Genomic DNA, 22873 nt, shown 5'->3' with positions numbered 1-22873 from the left:
TTCTTAGCCATATAGTCGACAAGAAAATATGATCAAGTATTGGTACACCTTCCTCAGTATCTTTGTCTTGCTAACCTGGTTGGGTGTCAACCTAAATCGAGCTGGCTCCTTTACCCAATTCTTCAGAATGTCTCTGGAGTTAGCACTACTATTACATAAGCTAAATGGAGTCTCCATGATAGTTACAGGCTCTGACATCTGATACATCTCATGATAATCTTATTCCCAGAAGGTCGCAAGCTTTATCCCACTGACACTTCTCAAGGTCATCGTCTCGGGATCAATGTGAGAGACGATCTAGCGTATCATGTCTACGTGTTGGAACACAGGATATATGCATGCAATCTAGTACAAGACGAACTTGTGAATGTTCACGTACACCTGACGATATTCGAGGTGTTCCCTAAAAGTGTCTGCAAATGTTTCGTTGACCTCTTTCCACTTTAGTTTGATGTCCTTGTCTAGATACAACTTTGTATCTTTGTAGATCGATAGACTAGACGACACTTTCTCAACTATTGGTCCAGCTGCATTCCCATAAGTGTCCTAAGATCCTGTCCTCCTGGAATCCATTGAGACAGATGAACAACTAAAATATCTGGAGACAAGCAACATTCATGGCAAGAAATCTATCAGTGATAACAAATAAACTTTGGGGAATGACACAACACATACCTAGGAAAATGATGTGTAAGATTGTGCAATTTATTCTGGGATGTTGGGTGACTGGCTGCCAGAACTATGCAAAAGGCAGTTTGACTCATCTGGGAGGTAGGACTGCCTGATCGATCTATGTAATGCGCAATCCAGATAGGCTACTCGATGCTGGGCTTAAGCAATGCGCAATTCCAATTGGGAGTGACTTCAGGTTGAGGGACTGCATTGCACAATTTTATGGGCCAACAGTCATTGCCCCTCATAAATGCACAAAACAGTCCTGGAGGGTAGTGTTGGGCAGAAATGTACATTTTTGGAGAGGGAGGTAGAGCCTTCCTTCCCTAGACTGTGCAATGCACTCTCAGTGAATGTAGAGTCCAGGTCAAGGTTAACCTGACTCGCCGATGGGCAACTGAATGAAAATAAGATCGTGAATGCATGGTGACACTAAGTGAAAGTAGAAGTGATTGATAGTGTATGCAAAACATGAATGAGAAACTCATAAAACAAATCAACATGCATGTGGGTGAAGCAGTTCGTCGGTTCAACGAATGTTCGTGTCAAATAGTATCATGCATGCGACAGCAGTGAGATAGAAACAAAAACTGAAACAGAGCCAGGACAAGCTAGTATACATGTAATGACAACAAGCATCAAAGAAATCAAGCAAAAAGCACTCACACAAGTGAATACACAAAAAGTGACAGAAATGCTGAAAAAGACAAGCTGAGCTGGATGTGTCAAAGAGTCCTAGATGTGTTGTGGGATGTCAGAGCTCCAAGATTGATTTGAAAGAATGAGCTCTGATATGTCGAATAAATAATTTTTGGGCTCATGATGCGCGTGCCACAAATCTAGGAAGAAACGACACATGGATGGAAGTTTCTAAAACAACTTTGCATGTAACCCCCAACTACTAAAAATAGCTCCCTGAATCATGAAATTCCTTTTCGATGTTTCCATTTGCTATTCTAGGAAGAGAAAGTCATGCATGCATGCAAGTCAAGTTTCCTTGGTCCCAGCTGGAACTAGTTAATTGGACTGCTCATGCAGGCAACTCCTCAACTGCTTCAGAAAAATGTGCATTTATGGCTGGGAGCTAGGCTGAATACCCAGGAGGTTTTTGCAATGTCTGGCCAGAACAGCTGACTACTTCCCATATTTTCATAAATTATGGGCTGAGTAGCCCTACTAGGGAAATTTTCACAATTCCTGCTGGGAGTGTTAGCTGGCAGAATTGCGCAATTCTGGAGCCTAGTAGGCTGCTAGACAGAATTATGCAATTTTTGGAGGGAAGACTAGTTTCCCTACAGAAATGTGCAATTTTCTTGGGGAAGCTTCTCAGCTTCCAATTGGACCAAGTTCAGGTGAACAACCTATGAGGGAAATGGATCAAACTATGATCGACAAGTTGTCTTTGTGCAAGAAGACATCAAAGCTTCTGTACTTGACAAATCAAGACAAGTGGTTGTGAAAGGTTGGTAGGGAGTCTCCAAAACGGACTAAGGGAAAATTTTGGAGGGTGGTTGTAGCCACAACAACACTTGGAAACACACTAGTAGAACTCCAGCTCTCTGAATGGAACTTGTTCATGAAAAACAAGTCTAACACCTCTGGAAGTATTGTTCAATTCTCAGCTCACCTTGGTTTCGCACTAGCTTGATTGTAAGATGTAGCATCTTCCAATCTCTTGGTCAATTGGCACACATTACAAGCCAAGGTAACATAGTTGTTTCAATTGGGGTTGAGGGGTATATTGGTGCACAAGCAGTATAGTCGTTAGAGTCTTAGTTTCACCTCTTGGGTTGCTTTGTTGCAAGCAGGCCTCGACAGTACCCCGACGGAGTCACATAGGAACACAAGCATGGCTTCATTTCCAGCGAGCCTGGTTAATACCCCAGTGGAGTTACTTGCATCGCCTCCCTATGTAGGAAGCCTTTCTCTTCTTTTTCCTTATTCATTTTTCATTTTGAATTTTTTGAATTTTCATTTTTTCATTTTTCACTGTGCATAACACTTGTTCATTTCAGAGGCAAAAGAGGGATCCCGACTTATTGAGAGAAGAAGAGGTTGTTCTAGCAGAGAAGTAGTTTATTGTATCTCTAACGTGCCTATTAAGGTTTCCCCCCCCCCCCCAACCTTACTTTACTTGATTGAGCTAACAAGGGTTAACCCAAAAACAACCTACTAGAGAAGCTAACACTAACTAGCGTGCAAGCGTTGTTTTTCACCAAGGTTCACTTTGAACAATACATATTTTACTTCGACGTATCACAGACTAAAAGTAACAAGCACTTCATACAGAGGAAATATGATAGATAACCAAATAGTGGTAGTTATACAAGCCCTCTTGTACGTCACCCGGCTCATTCCAAGAGTCATACATGGTTTCATGGAAAACTAACCTACAAACGAAACAAACAAACTATACAAAACAAGTGAACTAACAAACTAAAATGAAAAGAGGAGCAAAAGAAAAAGCGAAAGAAAATAACATAAGCAAACAAAATACCAAACAAAGTGAATAAGAAAACAAGCATTCGAGCAAACTGGCTGAAATCAAACACTACTCCTACTCCTACACTAATGGTACATGGGCCTGATCATGTGAAGTGATAATTCCAATGCAGCCACCGGCGAATTGGTTGACCCATGTGTGGTGAAGGTTTGGTCCATGAGCAACCCAGTTGTGCGAAGCAACAAGCAAGAAAGATATAACAATGAAGACAACCACACTTCGTGTTTCAAAGTGCCCATAGGACATAAGTGAGTGCAAGTGCATGACGAGAAGTCTCTGGACTTATCATGGTGTTGTGTGACATTGTGTGTAACTTTGAAGCATAAGCACACTCTTTATTGTGATATGTAAGCAAACGAAAGAAACAAAGATAACTTGTGTCACAAATGAGTGATTGCAATGTAAGATTCCTCTGATGCATGAGCGATGGGATCGTGTAGTTCAAGTGGAGGAAGTGTGATCTTTGTGTGAGATGGATCTTCAATGCATACAGTTGAGTGATGAGGATCCTTGGGTGATTGAATAATTTCATGATCAGAAGTGAGACTAACCCCAAGAGAGCGATAGCAAAACATAACCATCAGCTTGGGCTAAAGTGCCTCGATAGTCTTGGGTGTTTCAACTTCATCATCAAATAGATCATCATATACCGGTGGCTTCGAAATATCAGCTGTGATAGATTCATGATTATGATCAAACACAAAAACAAATGGATCACGACCGCCATGATCAGAAAAATCAATGATTTCATCGGCATCCTCATGATTAGATGAATCAAACAGAGGGGTAGATGACAAGCAAACAAACTCGTCCTCTGTGTTTTCAAAAAAGACAGATGAAAGATCAAGTGAATTTTCAATGAATAACTTATCCTCTCCATTGTCGAATGATGGACCAACATCTAGTGAGTCCTACGAGTGATCAATAATGGATGCATCTGTGGATGAAGACACACATGTGAAATTGTGGATGGCAGGTTCACCAAAGATGTATGTTAGGAAAGAACGGAGGGGGCTCGGACTGAAGGAAGTCATCCTTCACCAAGTGTTGATTCTAAAACTCCTACTCATACTCTTCATGAATGACAGTGCATGTTGGTCATGAAACACCAACTCTGTCAATGGGTTTTTCCTCATTCAGAACAAGTGAAGATTCCAAAATGGACAAACATAAGACAACATCATCTGGAGGAACACCCGAGTGTGAAGACAGAGGTCATAGAACAGAATGCATATGAGAAATCGAAGGAATCACAACCAAATCTACACAAAAATTGAGTGATGTGATGTTGAGAGGATGTGAAAGATGAAGTGTGTGAACATGATCCTTAACATCACTCGGCAGTGGTGGAGCCATTGAATGAGAGAAAGGCGGATAGTCAGTCGACACAGTGCCCGCATCCACATGAGATTGCGTAACTCCATCAACGAAGAATGTTGATCAAGGCTTGATCTCAATATTCTTCTTGGGATGGGCATATTTCTTAACGCAATACTCAAACCAGTCCCGAAGATAAGAAAATTTCTTCTCACTCCTCAAAGCTTGAAACTGCAAGTCACAGAAGCATTGCCAAAAATCAATAACCAATTCATGTAGAGCCTTCCATTGTTGTAGTAGTTTTCATTCAAGATGGTCTAGATCAAAATGATAGAACGTGTCTTCAATGAGATGACGGAAGTGCTCAAGCTAGTGCACGCTGTCAGCGAGTAGGCTAAGCAACCATCAACATGGAGATTCGCTAAGTGTGGGTGCAAGCAACAAGCTGGCATGTTCATCAGAACACCCATCTTCCTCATGAAGCATGGAAAGAAAGCCATGTAAGTACTAAGGCCAGGCCACTTCGCCTTCACCATCATACATGAAAGTGGACAAGAGATCGGAAAACTCCCCCATGATGGAGACAAATTCACGATTCGAAAAACATCACGGAGGGAGAAGAGTGCAAGAATCCATGAAAGGTATGTAGAGGTTAAAAACTGGATGAGAGGACATAGCTTGCCATCTGGCCCTCCTTCTAGCACCAAAAATGTTAACAATGTTGGAACCACCAACATGTCAAGTGGATCTCCCCAGTAAGAAGTCCTAATTAGACCTTAGACCATTTGGTGTAGGAGTCCCAATAGTGGGTCATATGGTAATACCTTGATCGTGATGTTGTTTAGAGTCAAGTAAGATAACTCTATCAGTGGCAAGGGTGTGACCACTGCAATGAGTCAAGGAAGGTGTATGAGAGGTTTATAACACAGGTGGGTTGAGATGAGTGCACCCCTTGGCAACCTGTAAATGTACTTAGCTGGGAAGGGAACACACCAGCAAAGCTGCATCACAAGCTAGAAAGCAGGTCAGTTTGATAATCCAAAATGATGGTTAAACCAACATCACATCTGCAACAAGGTTCATATAATTGCAAACAAAAGTGTTCATACATAACTACGTAAGCTAAACAACATACATTGCTACAGCAACCGGAACAGTCCCACTATAATAACAACATATGCATGAAAACGTGTTGGCTCTTATTATATAAAGAAGTGTAAGTTCCAACCATACAATACATCCATGTAAACTTGCTAGCCCCATCAGTGGAACGTTACAGCCACGTCTGCCTACTCCTCCAAAGAGATGAACTAGCTTCATATAGTGGAGAAGCCAAGGCACATTACAATACTATCCAAGATCTTTCCAAGATAGTCTTATCAAAAGCTTGGCTGACCAAAAGCCTATACAATGAGTTATGAGGGGCTATTTGTTGCAAAGGGTGGGGTGGCCCTTGACATTCCCCTTTGTGATTGTTCAACTACCCTCATGACTCTTCACCTACTCTATGACTGTTACATCCACTATTGACACTTGAATTACACTTGACATGAATCAACATTACAACGCCCATGGACCTATGTGAACACAATGGTTTGGGCAAGCCAAACTAGACATCACTCTGACTTAGACAACTATAGAAGTCCAACTAATCAACATCCTCATGCTGATCAACAGTAACATATTGATGCCAAGCTCTGTAGTCTCTGATAGTGTTTGTGTTTTCCACGATGACTTCCATCTAAAATCTGACCTTTGCCTCCACAGCATCAGGTGCATTGCTCAGGCTCCTCTGTCCAACTTGTCTAAAAGAATGCACATCATTATCTTCAATGTGGCTAGACCAGCAACATACTTGTGCATGATGTCTGCATTGATAGGAAAGTATGGGTGGATGGCGACGTGCATCAACTCATAGAAGTACGAATCAAGCTCTAGTTGGACCTGCTTATTTGTCTTCGCCTGGGTGACAGTCCTGATTGATGGGATCACATAGGTGTGCACCACAACATCCATACTCTTGAATACTCATGCATGGGAGGCCTATATGCTAGTTATGAATTTCAAGATCTCTTCATAATTCTAGATCTGAATCCGGATACGTTCCTTCAGCTTGACCACATTGACCCTCATCATCTTAGGCAAGTGAAGTGCAGCTCCCTTGTACTTCATCATCCATGTTTGCATGTCATCAATAGTAGAATGCATGCTTGTCAAGATGCGTTCTCTTCTAGCACATCACTGCTGCCATCTGTTGAGATGGACGACTCCCTTGTGCACAACGTAAAACTTGGAGTACAATGATCGCCTAACTATGTCAAGGGACAATACTTCATCCAGTATTTCCTTCTTCAGTTCAACTCTGGTGGACATTGTCACCAAGTCTCCTCCTTGCTTGGTCGTTCATAGTTCCTTTTCCATTTGCTCATTCTCAGCTATTAGGAAGCGAACACTTGAGCTAGTGACTTTTGCATACACTAGACTAGTTACATCAGCCAAGGTAGCTAGATGTTTGCACACATCATTCATGATCACTCGTTCTTCAACTTGCATAGGCGATGTTTAATCCTATGGAGTTGAAACTCTGGGAGACTACATAAATCTATGTTGGGATTCAACAAACGAGGTGTTGTGCATCTCTTCTTCTGGCTGATCACCAAGGATCTCAGTGCCTCCTTAGTCATCTGAGACTTGGTCTCTTCTAGATGCATTGAAGGGGGTGAGTCAAACTCTTTGTAGTGAGGCATGAGATCGGTGTCCTATTCCAACTCCTGCTGCTCCATGTCTACATCCAATTGCTGAAGTGGCTATTCTATCTCATGAGCAAAGTCTTTCCCCTGTGATGGTTCACCCTATTCGCTCGATTTTAGTTGTTCAGATGAATCAACTACTTATATGGGCGTTGCTTCATTTGTTTTCACATGGTGGTCCCCCTATTGTATCTGTTGCTGCTACGCTTCCCTCTCCTGTTTGTGCAACTCTTGCTCCTTTCATAGTTTCTATCTCATCTCATGCAACTCCTTCTCCACTTCTTCCATTCTCTTCTTATCCTTCTACCTTCATGCAATTCACTTGTCGCACTGCTACCTCTTTTCCTCTATAGCCATAGCTTCTTTCTCTACAAGTGGATCTACTTGAAACTTGCATATTTTCTCCCCCTCTTCCCTATGTCACACACTAGTATGCTTAGATCTGCTGCCACTACTGCTACTACTACTACTGCTGGTGCTACAGCGAAGCTGGCTAGTTCATTGGGTCTAGAGAAACTGTAGCAATATCTCCATGGGTCCTCCTTGACCCAATGAAATGCCCATAGATCCAGTTGAATTGAACTCTCATGCAGTGATCCTTCACAATGCAATGTGGGTCAGATGGATTGTAGCTTCGAAGGTCTAACAGGTACTTCTTCATCAGTTTTGCTTCAACATCTGCTTGCTTGATACTCTGGATCTCATATAACCCAATCCGTAATGGAAGAGTGGGCCAAGGTTCCTTCTTCTTATGATGCAATCTTGCTGTCAATTGTCCCGAGATGTGATATGATACTTGCTGCATGACAAGTACATCCAAGGAAATCTTTGGCAGAACATGTGAAAGCTTCATTACACTAAAAATTTGGATGAAGGTCTCAAACAGTGAGGCATACCAATCTGCAATGCCTATCAATGCCTCCATTGCTTCCTTTGACATGTAGGGTGGATCCTGTTCGAATATCATCTTGTACAGAGGGATGAAAAAAATGATCGGAAAGCCGTGTGATTACTCCTTTGAAGCTGCATTTGGACAACAACTTGAAATATGTGTTCACAGCAATCTCCAATAGTGACCATGCCCACACTAAGTCTGCGAACCTCTGTCAGGAACATACTACATATAGGATGTAGGCGGACATGTAAATCTTAGCATGCATAACTCCGAGTGACTGTCAAGCCTTTCTTACTTGTTCCTTCAGCTGATGAGCCAGTATGCCAGACTAGTTATATGGTTTTCCTTCTCTAGCCAATTGGTCTAGTGCAACCACCCAACTCTATGGGAAGGTTTCCTTGCTTGCTTGGCCATACAGTTGACAAGAAAATAAGATATAGTTTGGTACGCCTTCCTCAGTGTCTTTGTCTTGTCGACCTAGTTGGGTGTCAAGCTGAATCGACTTGGCTCCTTTAACCAATTATTCAAAATGTCTCTGGAGTTAGCACTGTTGTTGGGTAAGTTGAATGGAGTCTCGATGATAGTCACGGTCTCTGACATCTGATACATCTCATCATAATCTCATTCCCAGAAGGTTTTAAGCTTTGTCCCACTGACACTGCTCAAGGTCATCATCTCACTATTAGTATGAGAGACGATCCTATGTATCATGTCAACGCATGGGAACACGGGATATCTGCATGCAATCTAGTACAAGTTAGACTTGTGAATGTTCATGTACACCTAACAATGTTTGAGGTGTTCCCCAAAAGTGTCTTCAAATGTTTCATTGACCTCTTGACACTTTAGTTTGATGTCCTTGTCTAGATACAACTTTGTATCTTCATAGATTAGAAGACTAGAGGACACTTTCTCAACTGCTGCTCTAGCTGCATTCCCATCAGTGTCATAAGATATTGTTCTCTTCGAAGCCATTGAGATATATGAACACCTAAAAGAAATGGAGACAAGCAACATGCATGGCAAGAAATATGTCAGTGAAAACAAAGCAACTTCGGCGAATGACACAACCCATACCTGGGAAATTGATGGGGAATATTACACAATTTCTTCTGGTAGGTTGGCTAATTGGCTGCCAGAACTGTGCAAAAGGTAGTCTGGGCTATCTGGGATGTAGGGATGGCTTTTGGATTGCACAATGTGCAATCCAAACTAGCTGCTTACTACTGGGATTGCATGATGAGCAATTCCAGTTGGGAGTGACTGCAGGCTCAGGGACTGCATTGCACAATTTTCTAGGCCAGCAATCAATTCCCCTCAAAAATGTGCAAAATAGTCCTAGAGGGAAGTTCTAGGAAGAAATGTGCATTTATGGAGAGGAAGGCAGAGCCTTCCTTCCCCAGATTACACAATGTAGTCTCAGTGAAGGCAGAGTCCGAGCCGAGGTTGGCCCCACTCGCCAACAGCAACTGAAATCAAATAAGATAGTGATTGCATGGTGACACTAAGTGAAGTCATAAGTGATTTGAAATGTATGGAAAACATTAATGAAAGATTCAACAAATAGATCAACATGCATGTGGGTGAAGCGGTTCGCCTGTTCGATGAATGTTTGTGCAAAACAGTTTCATGCATGCAACAACAATGAGATAGCAACTAAAATTGAAACAAAGCTAGGACAACCTAGTATACATGTAAACAACAAAATGTGTTCAAATAAATCATGCAAACAATAGTCGCACAAGTGAATACAGAAAAAGTGATAGAGATGCTAGAAAAGACAAGTTGAGGCCACTTACCCGTGAATAGCTGAGTCAGATGTGTTGAAGAGTCCTGGATGTGTAGTGGGATGTCAGAGCTCCAAGATTGATGTGAAAGAATGAGCTTTGATGCAATGAATAAATCATTTTTGGGCTCATGAGGGGCAAGCCACAAATCTAGGAAAAAGTGACACTTGGAGGAAAGTTTCTGAAACAACTTTTCATGTAGCCCTCGACTACTAAAAATAGCTCCCTGAATCATGGGATGACATTTGCATGTTTCCTTTTGCTATTCTAGTAAGAGTAAGTCATGCATGCATGCAAGTCAAGTTTCCTTGGTTCCGGGTGGAACACATCAACTAGACTGCTCATCCAGGCATCTACTCAACTGCTTGAGAAAAATACGCATTTATGGCTCGGAGCTGGGCTGACTGCACAAGAAGTTTGTGCAATTTCTGAGCAAAGCAGCTGACTGCTGCTCAGATTTGTGCAAATTATGGGCTGAGTAGCCCTGCTGGGGAAATTTGGGCAATTCTTGCAGGCAGTGCTGGTTGGCAGAATTTCGCAATTATGTAGCCCAGCAGGCTGCCAAACAAAAGCGCAATTTTTGGAGGGAAGGCTGGTTGCCCTCTATAAATGCACAATTTTCTTTGGGAAGCTTCTCAGCCTACAGCTGGACCAAGTCTGAGTGAACAGCCTGTGAGGGAAATGCATTAAGTTGTGATCGATGAGATGTCTTTTTGCAAGAAAGCACCAAAGCTTGTGTACTTAACGAAGCAAGACAAGGTTCTTTGAAAGGTTGGTAGGAAGGCTCCAAAACAGGCTAAGGAAAAAATTTGGAGGGTGGTTATAACTGCTACAATAGAGCTCCTATGGGACAAATATACAAGATAGTATCTTGCGGGTAGGTCAGTAGGATGTTAGATATATGGATATTGTACGCAAGTTACAACAAAGTACTAGTAAAGTATAGGTAGTGATATAGGTAGAGGTGATGGTATAAGTACAGGTACATGTATAGGTATAGGTGATGGTACAAGTACATGTATAGGCAAATGTATAGGTAAAAGTAGTGGTACAAGTGCATGTGCACACGAGTTGGATTATTTCCTTACAGCAAATGGATTGGTTAGGTTAAGAGATGGGTTATATGTGTCAGACAATAGTGAGCTCAAGAAGATGATCTTGAGGGAGTTTCATGTGAAACGTTATTTAGTTCACCCAGTTTATCAGAAGACACTAACAATGGTGAAGAGATTTTACTATTGCCCGAATTTTAGGAGGGATCTAATAGAGTTCGTGGCTAGGTGTTTTGATTGTCAGCATGTGAAAGAATAATGTAATCGTCCAGGTGGACTACTCTACCCCATCATGATCCGAGAGTGGAAACAGGAAGTCATTTTCATGGACTTCAGTACAAGTTTTACAAAGACAATGAGACAGCATGATCCATCATGGTTGTTGTGGACACCTTGACGAATGTTGCACATTTCATTTCGGTGAAGTCTACATTTTCAGCTACCAATGTAGCACAACTATTAATCCAAGATGTGGTCAGATTGGATGGTGTTCCAAAGAATATTGTGTCAGACAGGGATGTGAAGTTCACTTCCAAGTTTTGGAAGGAGTTATTTGCAGGTTTGCGTACAAAGTTGGCCTTCAGTATGACTTATCATCCGTGGATAGATGGACATACATAGAGGGTCAACAGGATATTGGAGGACATGTTGAGGATGTATGTGATGCATCAACAACGAAAGTGGGAAGAGTACCTTCCATTGGTAGAGTTTGTATACAACAATGAAAATCAGGAATATTTGAGAATGAGTCCTTTTGATGCATTATATGGATGAAGTTGTAACACTCCCATCAGTTGGAATGATCCTATCGGGTTGACGGGGCTGACCCAGGTTCAGTGTTATCTGTGCCAACCAATAGAACCCTAACTGCTAGCTCTTTTGGTAATAACCCGTATAGCGCAGGTTGTAGTCTCACCCGAAGCAGTATTGGGGGATGACAAAACCAGGTTTTTGCATCCAGAGGCCTGTGTGATGTGTTCCTCCAGTCCTTATGGCTTATATCTACCTTCGCGCACCTATAATCCTTCTGAACAGATTTTTAATGAAAATCAATCTAATTGACTTCCATATCTTCACGAAGGTTTCTAATTATACTTAACATGCATAAATATTACAGATCTACTAGTTTCATGCAGTAAATAAGTATTAATTCATACAAAACATAAGATATAGTGAAGATAAATGAACTTCGCAGAAGTAAATAATAAGACATAGATGCACTAGATTCAGCCCAAATTAGTATTTATTAAGTATAATCGTTAAATTACAGACTTCCTTTCCCTACAAACTCATCTTTTGGACTTACCAAGGTCTTCGCGCACTCAGCAGTAGGAGCCTTCCTCTTTCTCCTAAGTACATGAAATAAACCTTTCTTGCCTTAGCATCTTTCCCTTGCAATGATTGTTTTCTATTATATGCCTTATAAGACTCGCTATGAATCATCTATATATAGCATTTTCTTTAGAATACCATGGTCCGCGGACTATGGCAGGGTCTCCAAAACTCTCTATCACCTACCCACCTAAGGGACTAAAGCCCCTTTGAATTCTACTAGCTTCGTGCTTTGCTTCCACATTTCGCGGAGACTTTACATTTGCTACAAAAAGATATTACAAAATTTACCAAAACTTTGACCAAAATGACCACAGGGAGCCCATCTGAATAGGCCCCCAACACATTTTGGGTGACTCTCCCTCGAGTCACTTAGCTCGTGCAACAATCCTGTCTTGGAGTTCGCTGAACTCCACCTTAAGCACTTGCAAGTCAGTAGTACCCTACACCGTGGCCTACTGCACTTCCTCAATGAGCTTCTCTATTGTAGGGCCTTCCAACGCGAGGCCCATTGTCCGTTCTGTTTGTAGGATAGTCTTCAACTTCTCTTGGACTGACAGGGTACGTTGGCTTCCTTCCTCTGTCAAGCGTTGTGTCTTAGCCTTCAATATGGCCTATTTTCTATGCATCTCCACATCTGTGTTTGCAGATGTTTCGCTTCTGTCAAGCAAGCAAAGTGCTAGACTAGTACCAAAGTGTATGCAGTCGCCCTGAGTTCATCAAATTGTTGCTGCTTCTCCCAGATATCTGTTCCAATTTTCTACAGAGTGAGGTCCTCCTGCAGAGTCAGCCATAATTCCATTTCTTTCTTGAAGCACTCTATGCAACCCTTGACTGCTGCATCTAACGTGGTCATTCCCTCGTTGATGGCTACTTCATGCTACTCATGGACTTCTGGTGGAGTGGCTAGCTGTAACTTCAACTGCAACTCTAGGATCTTCATTTCTAACTCAAATTGGACTCAACCGACCTCCTCTTTTGATTCTCTAACTGCGAAAGCCAATTTTTGAATCTTCGCTAATGATGCTAGATCTTTAGGAATATTATGTTCTAGAAGCACATTACATGCTTGTGTAATGGTTGCCTTCATGTTCTGTCTGCACGTGGCCAGTTCTTCTTTTCCCTTTAGTGCCTATGCCTTCTCTACATATATTTTCTCATTATTCAGATTTACTTTGCCAATGACTAACAACGCGCGTTTGTCCCTAACACTAAGCTTGTCTAAAACCCCTTGATGTAGTTCATGGAGGGTCTCAATAGGCAATGCAGCTAGGTTGAAACCCACATCCTTGACTTGTGCGAGCTAGGTGTTCTCCTCTTCTACCTGTGTGCGTAGTGATCCCTATGGTAATGGTATAAGCCTGAGTTCCAAAGTCCTATCTGTCTCTAGCATAGTGGCACTCACTTGTTACAGTCTTGCTTGAATCTTGCTCACCTACCCCACACTCGCTTGTAACCGTCCTGTTTGAATATGCAACTCACGTAGATCCTTCTACACATTCCCTAGTACCTGCTGGTATTGTTGGTTGAACTTCGTCCATAATTTAGACATTGTATTGTAGACCTTATCACCAATCTCATCCAAGTTGCCCTCAGTGAGGACCATTGTATCCTAATGTGAGTGCTTGTAGGATTTTTGCTTCCTTTTAGGCCCAAAAGTGGTCTCCTTGGTCCGCTTATGCAATTTAAAGGTAGTGCTCTGCTCCTCACCCCCACCTCCTTCAACGTCGGAACCCTCCTTGTTCTTAGAGTGCTGAGAAGTCAACTCCTTAACCTCCACTATGGGCCCCTTTGCAACATGCTCCTTATGGGCGGCTACCTTAGCAGTAGCTTCCTTCTTTTTCTGTGTTGTTTTCTCTTCGGCTGCAACTTGTTCAACTTCCTTCTTTTTTGTGCTTCCATGGCCTATGTGGAGGAACTTTCTCTGACCTTTCTTGTACCTATGCTGAGATTTAATGTATGCAACCACTCATGTGGCCATTTCCATACAATCTCCTATTCAACCACCTCATTCACCAGTTACGGAAACTTGTACCGTGTTTTCTTCGAATCCTTCCTCGCGTGGATAGACACATTGTGAAAATCTACCTTGAACTTTGCAGAGGCCTCTAGCTGATCAAATAAGGTTGGTGACAGCCTTGGCTTCTGGCTCATCATGGTGTGGAGCTCCATCTGTACTAGCATCTAAAACATCTTCGTCTCCATGACCCTCTCAGGATCCTTTGTCGCCCATAGTGAAGCGAACTTCGCGGCCTCTTGTAAGTCATCATCTTGTGGAAGGAACTTACTATCTTCTGGCAATCTCCATGCAACTAGGGCAATTGAAAATAGCAGCCAGGCATAGTGGAATTTCTTTCAGTTGTCATGTGCTTCATGACAATTCAAAAAAAAATACTTACACAGATATTGTGCCTAGTTGTACTCTACCAGCCTTGCACATTGGACAGTGAGTGAAATTACTAGCGCTGGAACCTCGTTTGCATGAAACTTCCTTATGACCTTTTAGGACAAAATCTTGGTGCCAAACTGCACTGCCTGATCTATGATGGAGTGGATGGAGTATTCGTACAACTTCTTTACTAAGGCAAGCTCACTCTTCATGTTGTCTGTGATTTTTTTCCTTACTCTTGCCTCCAAACTCCTCGACTAGATCCACCCCTTGGTAGGGCAACCTTGTGATATGGTGGATCAACATATTTGTGATGGGGATGGGTTCTCCCAGCCAAAGACATCCATCATGAACCAATGTGAGTAATTGGTTTACACACACCATGTTGATAGTGGTTTTACTGAAATGCAGTACCCATAGCATATTCAGCAATCTGGCCTTCTCAACCCCCATGACCCACATCATAGGCTCCAGTTGCGTGACTCCTATCTCTTCATAATGGAGACAAGGTGGCTCACAAGTGATTTTCATAAGGCAAAGTGTTCTACTACAGGCGAGCATGCTAGATTTATAGGTGATTTCAAGTTCAAATCCAACCGTTAAGTCCAAATTCTGATCATAAATTCATCTTTGGTGGCAATTGCCAAAGAATTTCACCATAAATGCAGCCTAATCCTCCTAACATGATTTTTGCCATCCAATCAGCTACATTGCACCCAAAGATTATTTTTGGACCTTGTTCTGTGGCACCATCCTCCATGGCACAACCATCCTGATGCAAATCCTTCTGGCACACTTCTTGCTTCCATCGCGCAGCCCCCTTACCTTGATTTCCCATTCTTTTGGCAGTGTAGTTTATAGTTTTGTACTTCCTTGTAGCTACCCAGAGTACTAATACTATCCTGCCATAATGTAGTCATTACACAGGGGAAGGATCCCCTTAATACAATTTCAGTCAACTTCCATTGACTCTTTCCGGAAATAGTTCCCCATTCAGCTTCGTGAGTTGAACTGTGCCACCATCTGTAATTTCCTTGACTACATACGGTCCCAGCTAATGCATTTGAAAATTCCCATGAATTTTTTTAAATTTTCTATCATAAAGTAACACCATATCGTTCACCTTAAAGGTGCATAGCTTAATATGTCAATCATGCCAGGCCTTCTCGTGCTCCTTTTGCACCTATTGGTGAAATCTTGCTAGAAATTAGTCTTCTTCTAATTCTGCCAACTGCACAAGCCATCCCTCCATAGTCTCATGATCCTCCATATCATTAAATGTTGCAATCCATAGACTCGACATTGTATACTCCATGGGCATCCCAACCTCTATCCCATGGACCAACATGAAGGAAGTCTGGCTTGTCAACTTTTTGCACGTCGTCCTATATGGCCATAGGTCCACTGGTATGTGTACATCCCAATCATGCCTCTTCACATTGCAGACCTTCGTCAATGCGTTGTCTAGGATTTTAATGAATGCTTCAACTTTACCATTTTCCTGAGGATGATAGGGCATACTCTTTTGATGATAGACCTGGAATTCTTTGAGCATCATGGAAATTGTTTCATGTAGAAAATTCATACCCCTATCGCTCATCAGTATCTTAGGACACCCAAATCGAGTCAAGACATATTCAAACAGAGACTTTGCAGCTATAGCAGCACTACAGTCTTTCACTGGTTATGCTTCTGCACATCTTGTCAAATAATCAGTTGGAGTAATAATATACCACATGCTCATCATTTTCCCTAGTGTTTGTATCGGGCCTACAAAGTCAATCGCCCATTTATCAAAGACTTGTAATGAAATATTGGGATTTAAGGGTAGTTTGTCCCTCCGCGATGGATTCCCCATCCTCTAACAAGCATCGTATGGCCTATAATATGCCTTATAATCCTTATGCAATGTTGGCCACCATAATCTTGTGCGCAAAATGTTCTGTACGATTACTTTGCCTACATAGTCTCCTCCTACTACTCCTCCATGTGCTTCGGTTATGATACTAGTTCGTTCAAAGCCAGGAAGATATCAGCATAGTATTTCATGAGTGCCTATCTTATACAAGTGTCCTACGATAACAAAAAAGTTAGCTGAGCAGACCATTAATTCCTTTTTTTGCTGGGTAGAATATCCTTCTGGGGTTGTGCCAGTAGTAAAAAACTGCATTATATCAGTGAAATGATCATCTACGAAACACATTGCAAAGAGCTACGCATTTGGCAACCTGTCTTCTAGGCTAGTAGGTTCTTCGCCTGTCACGATCCTGGATAGATGATCTAGTCTTGCATTTAATAATTCCTACTTTAAAATTACCTCAAAATCATATTCCTGAAAAAGCAACAACCACCTACAAATATTCCCCCCCAACACAGACTTGTTGACTAGGTACTTGAGAGCAGAGTGATCGTGTACATTTTGAAATGTGTGCCTAACAGGTAATGTCAAAATTTTTGAATTGCGTAGACCATCACTAGTCCTTCATGCTTTGTAGTTGAATAGTTCTTCTCAACCTTTGACAATTTTTTCCTTGAGAAGGTTATAGGATGACCAATTTTGCCTTCTCCTAGTTGGGTCAATAATGCACCAACTATAATACAGGAGGCATCCACATGCACATGAAACTCTTTCTTCCAGTCTGGAATCACAAAAATGGGAGCAGTCACCATATTTTCCCTTAACACATCCAATCTATGCTGACACTCTGCATCCCAGCAAAAGGTCACTTCCTTCTTCAATAATTTCTCCATCGATGCAATTATCTTTGTGTAAGATTTGATAAACTTTCTATAGTAGCCAATGTGCCCTAGCTTTGTGTACAACTGCTTTACATTCTTCGGAGCTTCTAAATTGACACTAAAATATATCTTCGAAGGGCCTACCATTAATCCATGCTTGCAGACTACATGGCCGAGAAATATCCCATAAGGTACACAAAAGATACATTTCTTCAAATTCAGGGCAATCTCGTATCTGCAACAAGTATCGAACATAATGCACAAACTTACAATGTGGCGATTTACCAATCCAAACATAGTCCAGTCATAAAAATACACTTCTAAGAATTTATGGATGTGTTGATGGTGTTGGACCCACCAACATGTCAGGGGATCTCCCCGGTAAGAAGTACAAACTAGACCTCAGACCGTTTGGTGTAGAAGTCCCAGTAGTGGGTCGTACAGTATCTCCTTAACAACAGTTGGGCACATAGGAAAGCAAGATGTCCTTGTTTATAGCAAGGGTGCGACCAGCATAGCAAGCCAAGGAAGGTGCATGAAGGGTTCTAAAACACGGAAAGTGGAATAAATGCACCCCTTGGAAACCTATGGAAACACACCGCTTGGAAGGGAAAACACGAGAAAAGATACATCACAAGCTGGAAGGTAGGTGAGCCAACGATCCAAAGCGATGGTTAAATGAACAACACATCTCAATAAGATTCATACATACATATATAGAAAATTCCATACATACATGTGTAAGAAAACAAATATATATCATTAGAGTAACTAAGACAGCAAAAATACAATAACAACATATGCATCAAACTTGTTGGCTGCGTTATATTAAGAAATTGAAAGTTCCAATCATACATACAACCATGTCCAACTACTAGTCTCAATACCAGAACGTTACTGTCATTGCCGCCGATCCTCCAAAGAGATATACTAGCTTTGCATTGTGGAGAAGCCAAGGCTCATTACAATACACTCCAATATTTCTCTAAGATACACCTATAGGAAACTTGGCTCCCAAAATCCTATACAATGAGTTATGAGGTTCTATAAATAGCAAAGGGTGGGGTGGCCCTTGGCATTCCCCTTTGTGGCTCTTCACCTACCCTCATGACTCTTCAACAACTACATGATTGTTACATTCTACTATCAACACTTGGTCTTTCACTTTTACAAGATGTTACATTACAATATGCACATGTACCCATGTGAGACAAAATAGGCTTGAGAAATCCGTGCAAGGCACTACTAAGACTCAGACAGTTGTCGGAAGACTAACTCTTCGACATCCTCATGATGATTGATAGTGGCGAATTGATGCTAAGCTTGCTAGTCCATGATGGTGTCTACGTGCTCAATGGTGACATCCTACTGAAAGTGAACTCTTGCCTCTGTTGCATCTAGTTAAACTGATTTGGCACCTATTTCCAACTTGTCTGAGAGCATACGCATCATAGTCTTGAGTGCAGTTAGACCAGCAACATACTGATGCATAGTATTTGCACTGACCTCCAAGTCTGTGCTGCTAGCTACACACATCAATTCATCAAAGTTCATGTCCATCTCTAGTTGAACTTGGTTATTTGACTTCACCTTGGTGAGTGTGCCAATAGATGGGATTGTGTGCATGCACACAATGGAATCCATATTTCTGAACACCCATGCATGTGAATCCTGCAAGCTAGTGATGAGCTTCGAGAGTTCCTCATAGTTTCATATTTTACTCTAGATGCATGCCTTCAACTCTACCACCTTGGGCTTCATCATCATTTGCAAGTGCAATGGGGATCCTTTGTACATCATTGTCCATGTTTGCATGTGATCAACAACAGTGTGCAAATTTGACAAGATGCGTGCTCTCCTAGGACAACGTTGCTCCCAACCATTGAGATGGAAAACTGACTTGTGCACATTGTCGAATCTGGAATACAACATCTGCATGACTACTTCGAGATATGATAATTCATCCAGCATAGCTCTCCTCAACTCTGCTCAGGCAGATGATGTAATTTGTTCTCCTCCCTTCTTGTTTGCTTGTAATTCATTAACCATTCACTCGTTCTCTACTATCAATAATCAAAAAATCAAGCTGGTGGCTTCGACATATGCTCTCGTAGCATCGTCAATGCTACTGGATGCTTGCATACATCAGATACAATCACTCATTCTTCAAACTACGTAGGATATATGTGGACATCCAGAGTAGGCACTCTACGTGACTGCATAATTATGTGTTGCGACAACTTAAAATATATGTTGTGCATCTCTACCTCTGAATTGTCTTCAAGGATCTTTGTGTCTCCTTGATAGCTTGGGACTTGCTCTACTTCTAGACTTGGTGAAGCTGGTGGGGTGAAATTTTGGTTCTGAGGCATGAGGTCAATATCCTTATCTGACTCTATTTGCACCCTATCTGTATCCATCTATTCAATCTCCTAAGCTAAGTCCTGCTCCTACGACTGCTCACCTTGTCTTCTCTGTGCCAGTTGCCTGGATCAATTTATAACCTATATGGGTCTAGTTTCGTCAGTCTGTGCATGCTGTGCCTCCTACTATGTCTGTCCCTGCTACGCTTTCTTCTCTTTTTTCTGTAACTCTTCTTCTTCCCCGAGTTGTTGCTTCAACTCTTGCAACTCCATTTATATTTCCTCCATCCTCCATTTCTCTCTTTTCCTTTGCATGTTCCTCTTGTCACATTGTTGCCTCTTAGCTTCAATCTCCAAAGCTAATTTCACAACGAGTGGATCTGCTTTGAAATTGTGGCTTTGTTCTACCTCTGCGCTATCAACAACCTTTCTCTTGCCTTTGTCTTATACAAGTCTTCTATCCTTTGCCATTGCTGATGATGGTGCTCTCTTAGATTCTTCTTCCCTCTACATTTCTAACCATTCTAAAGCTATGTCGACCCATTCATTAAGCCTAGAGAAGCTTTAAAAATATCTCCATGAGTATTCCTTAAGCCAATGACACACCCCATGGATCCAAGGAATTTCACTCTCGCACAGTGGTCTTTCACTAAGCAAAGATCATACGAATTGGAACTTCTGGTGCTAAAGATGAATCTCTTGATCTCCTTTGTTTTGGTCTCAGCATGATTGAGATTCCGTATCTCATACAACCCGATCCACAAAGAAGGACTGGGCCAAGGTGCCTTCTTCTTCTTGTGCAGTCTCACTGAAAACACTGTCGAGTTGTGATGTGACACTTCTTGCATGTTTTCCATGGAAAACATCGGTAAAACATGTGGTGTCAAGTGAAGAGGCATACCAATATTTTATGTCGATCAATACCTCCATCATTGCCTATGACATGCAATGTGGATCTTGCTCAAATATGATTTTGTACACCGCAGTGACAAAATGGTTTGACAACTGTGTGATAACTCTACATAAGATGCATTCAGAGAACAATCTGAAATAAGTTTGCACAGAGGTTACTAAAGGTGTCCATGCCCAACTCAAGCCTCGGAACTGCTGACGGCCACATACTGCATAAGGTGTTTAAGCAGACATGTATATCTCCGCTTGTTGACCCTTGGGTAGATGTAGGGCTTCTAACATCCATTCCTTCAACCTGAGAGGTAGAGTATCTGACCAGTTGTAAGGTCTTCCTTCATTGGCCATTTAGTCTAGTGAAATCGTCCAACTCTGCGGGAAGGTTTCTGTGTTCTCTGGCCATATAGGAAGCATGCAAATATGGCCAAGTACTGATATGCCTTCTGCAGTATCTTCATCTTGTAAACCTAGTGAGGTGTTGTCCAGAACTTGGTTGTCTCTTTGTTGGCTTAATGGGGCCTGAACCAGGTTCAAAAGAGATTTAGCCAAGCAAATCCCAGTACCACTGGCCCTTTCATCAACAGTCTGCGGAGTGTGGACTAAGGTCTCACCTGAAGTAGTATGGGACGGTGCTAGAACCAGGTTTCCGCACCCTAGGGATATCTGATATGAAGTGATTGGTACATGGTTCAACCTTCGCACTTACTGCACTACGCGCACCAGTGGGCACCCCACGCCCTGCGATACTGTCTTTGCACAGTTCTCGCCACAGTGCGACCCATGTTATTTACCCAAGTCTTCCTTAATTAGGCTATGTTAGTTGATTACTTAGATTGCTTTCATATATAAACATTCATACAAGTAATTATCAATTCCACGCAGTAAATAAATAGAGTAAAAGTAATGTGTAATAGCAAAATACAGATTCAAGAACAAATGCACAGAGTAAACTTTTCTTTATTAACTTTCAATCCCAATTACAAACCCAACTCCGCCCTGTGCACTCAGCTATAGGGGTCCGCGCACTCAGCTGCGGACTCGGCTAGACCTCTGCACACTCAGCTGCAGAGCCTCTTCCTACTATTATGACCCAGTACACTTCAAATCCAACTCTTAACCTTGAACCATGCCTTCGCTATTCTATCTCTTCTTCGCTATCTTTACACTTAGAGGCTCACTCTATTTATACAATCCCATGGTCCACGGACCATGGGTAGGTTGACACAACTTTACAATATCTTACAATATTTTAGGGCAGACAGCCCTATGACTCATCCTACACTTCGCGCTCCATACCCGAAATTCATGGAGTCTTACAATCTAATTGACCAAAACTTGGGCTTTGAGCCCCAAAACATGCTGCAGGGGATCCCATGCCCAATAGGGCCCCAACAAAATCATCGTGACTCGTCTTGAGTCACTCTGCTAGTGCGGAGATCTTAGCACGGAGCCCCTCCGACTGTGTGTGTGTTGTGCGAAGGTCCACAACGCATTGTTTTTCTATCTGCTGGATCTGCTCCATTCCTGCTTTTGAATCATTTTCATCTGACTCATGTCTCTTCTTTGGTACCACCTTCTGGTTCTTGTGTTTATAGTCCCGTGCCCTTGTGTGACTCCTTGGGTCGTAAAGACTATACTTCGATTGATTAGTTAGATAGTCGGCCCACCTGTGTAGGGCTTTAGGCGACTACCATTTACTTTTCCTGGGAAGGGTTCTCCATTAAGTTTGACTAACTGGACCGTGCCTCCATTTGTGACCTCTTTTACCACATATGGTCCCAACCAGTGCATTCTGAACTTTCCAGGAAATTTTTCAAACTTGCTATCATACAATAGCACTAAGTCATTTACCTTGAAGGTGTGCAACTTGATATGGCGGTTGTGCTAGGATTTTTTGCGTTTCTTTTGTACCTGGTAGTGAAATCTGGCCAGAAATCACTCTTCCCAGAGTTCTTCTAATTGTGTGAGCCTCTTTTCCAGAGCTTCGCTATCCATCATGCCTGTGAGTACTACTATTCATAGACTTGGTACGATGTATTCCATCGGCATGACTACTTCTGTACTATAGACCAACTGGAATGGTGTTTGTACCATCAATTTCTTGCACATTGCCTTGTACGCCCATATCACAGTGAGTACACAGAGGTCCCAGTCATGCCATTGTA

This window comes from Pinus tabuliformis, chromosome 9 (assembly GCF_031772625.1).
Source record: "Pinus tabuliformis cultivar Carrire ecotype Pingquan chromosome 9, CPIR1, whole genome shotgun sequence".
Taxonomy (NCBI): domain Eukaryota; kingdom Viridiplantae; phylum Streptophyta; class Pinopsida; order Pinales; family Pinaceae; genus Pinus; species Pinus tabuliformis.
Note: the sequence above shows the minus strand (reverse complement) of the source record.